Source organism: Triticum aestivum, chromosome 6D (genome assembly GCF_018294505.1).
Source record: "Triticum aestivum cultivar Chinese Spring chromosome 6D, IWGSC CS RefSeq v2.1, whole genome shotgun sequence".
Classification (NCBI taxonomy): Eukaryota; Viridiplantae; Streptophyta; class Magnoliopsida; order Poales; family Poaceae; genus Triticum; species Triticum aestivum.
The window spans coordinates 16,159,678-16,163,605 of NC_057811.1; the positions used below are offsets into that span (position 1 = coordinate 16,159,678).

The following is a 3,928-nucleotide window of genomic DNA, read 5'->3' on the forward strand; positions in this document are numbered from 1 at the left end:
TTTTGCACCATGCTTTTATATCGTTATTTATTGCACTAGCAAAGTGGCCCGCTCGATGCGCGGGCTAGAATCTTATGGTGCTTAGTAGTGAGAATATATTGTTTGGCGCAAGCAACATCTCAGTTGAAGCATATAAATCTCACTCTAGGAATAATATCTATTGGTAACATGGTGTGGGCATTATGATTGTCATCTTAAAAATCATATATGATAATCAAAATAATAATGATTGTGAAAACCTCAGATTTTTTATTTATTGTCTGGATATTCATAGAAAATTCATTTGACCTATAATTGTGAAGATGTGTCAGTTTGTAGATGTTTAGAAATTATTTATTTATTAGTTGATCTGCTCAGGTGCAATCATGATTATATATGGTTGTGATTATGCTTTTGTTCATTTGGATATATTTATGAGGATCATATGAAGCAGTGTGTTTAGGTATTAAATATGAAATACAAAGGAAAATGAGTTTTGATCCTTTAGTTAATAGAGGATTCGCCAGATTAATGGTTTGATATTTTTTTCATAAATTTTAATTTATCTCATTCCTTGCGGAATGTCACCTTCCTTTTATATAATAGCTTGGGATCATATCTATCAGTTTGGAAAAAATAACATATTGAGAACCATGTTAAGTTTGAATTTTCTACTCAATTTTACCACAGTACAAATGACCGAACATTGGATATTTTTTCGTGAGAATGTTTTTGAGCATACCAAAATTTATTTTATTTTTCTTTAGTACGTATTACATGATGTTGTGATCATATAGAAAGACGATGATATGTTAACAATAGTGAATGATTATTTTATTTTAACAGGTTATATGACTTTTTATTGCTATGTGAAATATACAGTAGTTTTCAATAATGTACTTAGTCATAGGAATAATTGTTATAAAATCAGATGATATCTTTTGGTAGATAAGGACTTGGCCTTCTTATAATCTATTTCTCTGATTCGGAAAAAAGGGGATCCTTTTTCTGCAAAGTAATAATTTTTTTAATTCATTCAAACTTTTTTAATGATAAACAACCATAAATGATGTCATGAATACTATGTTAGTGATGAACTTCGTGGAGGAGGCCAAGTATATCGTGATAAATAGCTTTCTCCCAATGAGTTCCAGAGGAAATATTGTTCACGTTGAGTGACAAGGATCTTCATAGCTAGTTCCAAACTTTGGACTCTAGTGTGCTCCCAGGACTTGAAACCTAAAACCATATGGAAAACAATGAGTACTTGTGAAGGGCATAACTGGTAGACGTCTAGACCCAACAGAAAACTTTACACTTAGATTATACATAAAAGAGAAATTATAGAGAAGACAAAACAAATTCATGAGAGAAAATTTACTACTGATAGTTTCGTGCCTTTCGATACCATATAAAAATACAAAATATATGTTCTGTCATAACTACATGCTTCAGAAGAAAAATAATTTAACTTCTAGGTATGGTGGAGATAAATACTAAATTGCATAATTCAAGTGTCGAAATTGATTTTTTGATCACACTCCAGGTTGCTAGTGGGGTCTCTTGCTTTGCTTGATGGTATGCAAATTTCGAGAAGAGATCAGTTGCATGTAGCAGACCACCATCATGTGGATTTCTGTGCAAGAAGGTTAACTTAACTATGTGTACTTGTGATTTTTTAGGCTAATCATAATTGGTTTTCTCCAACAAATTTTTCTACAATAAGCTCGTCACATACTATGTACTTGCCTGTTGAGGTGCACTGTCATCGGCCTTCTCTGACAGCTGCACCTCATCAAACCAAAATTGTATGCTTTACTACTAAGTAATCAGCAAATACATTTTTTGGCTCTTGCTATTATTTCTGCTCGTGTGGCGGCAAATGATTGCGAAGAAAGTGAGCACATAGTTACCAATAGGGTTTCTCACCATCAAGATGAACATCACCTCTTGTTCACCAGTTTTATCTCTGGATGGGTCGCATGATCCTCTATTTCGGGTGAAATGACTGAGGCCGGTTGCCAATGCTCGGAATACTCACTCCGGCATGTGATCTCCCTCTTATCCTGCTTCAAGAACTCTAGTTTTTTCTATCCCTGTCCGCCCGTGATTTTCATGGAGAAACCACGGACATGGGTGCAGTAAAACTGAACTTGAGTATCACATTCCTAGCTACAAGTAGTAGATCGATCCAATTGACACATCAAGTTTGGTGGCGAGCTTTGTGCATGGGGATTCTAAATATTGGCTATAGAACCAATACATCATCAGAAGGTGAGGAATTAGACATAAATACCAAGGGACATACTAATGAACGAAGAATGATCCAAAAAAAGTAATTGTGAAAATCATCTATCCGATTTGCATGCTTACAATGAACAAATATGACCAAATAATTGGATTAGGACAGAGAGCACCTACCTACATTGGCATGGCCTGTAAACTTCAAATACCGCTCATTCTTTCGGCTTCCTCCTGAATAAAATATTCCACAGCAGTATTTGTCATCTCATTTTCCAACAATCGCCACACAAAAAAATTACTATTTGAGCATTTGTAAAGCGAAAGAAACAATTCTCTACAGTATTCAACAAAAGTATTTTTCAACATGGTTGATCGACCAAGCATTGGAGTATATACGCACCACGTCATCAGAATCTTTATGATTTCAAACTTTCAATTTGCTGGACAATTCATTAAATTAAATATGTAAGACTGGAGAACTTTACTATAGTTGCGCTTATCTACCTTGACCTATCCACCAATCTAAACACCGACCCGATTCTATAGGTGCCTACTGCATGACCAATGAAAACATCTGCTCAACTTCATACTTGTCTAAATAGTGACTTCCTTTGCATGTTATATCAAGATATAAATTATGAAACACACATAAAATTGACACCTGGACTGACTGGAATCAGAACTGTATGCATACATGCTCCCCATATAATACCTTTGCATGTTGTGCAGCCGATTATGGATAAGTGAATTTTGGCGGCGGCTGCTGGCATCCTTACAGATTGGTCATGGCGACCGTATAAGGATTTACCTCCAGAAATAGTTTGTTGCTGTAAACTTAATTCACTGATATAGATTCATCTGTGAACAAAAAAGGTCAAAACTGATATTAACTATGTTTAACACACATACGTACTGATAATTTTGGCACAATGATGTGAATAAATCTAGAGAAACAATACATAGTTAACTATCAAAGTAGATGTATTAATTAAAGGATCGAATAATCAAACCTGCATCATCTTCTAGGATATACCAGCGACCCCGTATGTGCATATCAGCTGCCTGTAGAATCATCTACTCTTAGCGGCCGCTTGTTTCCTCACAGGAAATAAGCCTAGAGGGTAGCAACAGAACCTCGTGAGTGAAGATGAGTTTGGCACAAACATATCGCCAGGTGACAACTTGCAGATCAGGCTTGACGGTGAATTCTGGACAGAACCTGAACCCTAGGCTGGAAATTTGGCTTAATTAGATCGCCTTGCCGTCTGACGACTCAGTTGTTGTTGTTCAGATCAGGCTTGACAACGTATTCTGCACACGACCTGAACCCTAGGCTGGAAGTTCGGATTAGATCGCCATGCCATCCTAGGGCTTCGTTTTTTTTGGAAACATCACCGTAGACATAGCTGTGGTTAATAAAAGGTGGATCGTTCTCTTATCATGGGCATACGTGTTTTTTAGGGGCTGTGGCATACGTGGGTTATTCCCCTCAACATTAGCTATGGGTATTTTTTTTTGAGGAAATTAATAGATCGCTAAGGGAAATAACCCCTGGTAGGATATGTAATGTCAAAGGTGGGTAAATAATTTCCTTTACTTAGATCGGACGATTGTGAATTTCTCTCTCTCTATCAAGTCAATGGTTAGATGTTTCTAGTTTTTATGGTAATTTCTAGCATAATTCTCTTTTTTCTGGTTAGCCCGT

At 36.1% G+C, this 3,928-nt stretch overlaps 1 long non-coding RNA gene across 1 annotated transcript; it reads right to left on the bottom strand.

The window, feature by feature from the left end:
- Positions 1–1,063: 1,063 nt before the first annotated feature.
- LOC123140796 (uncharacterized) lies at positions 1,064–3,629 on the bottom strand. Its single transcript, XR_006470068.1, has 4 exons — positions 3,234–3,629; positions 2,936–3,081; positions 2,401–2,454; positions 1,064–1,218 (listed from the first exon to the last, which is right to left on the bottom strand). It is a non-coding gene; the product is annotated as an uncharacterized lncRNA (long non-coding RNA).
- Positions 3,630–3,928: the final 299 nt, after the last annotated feature.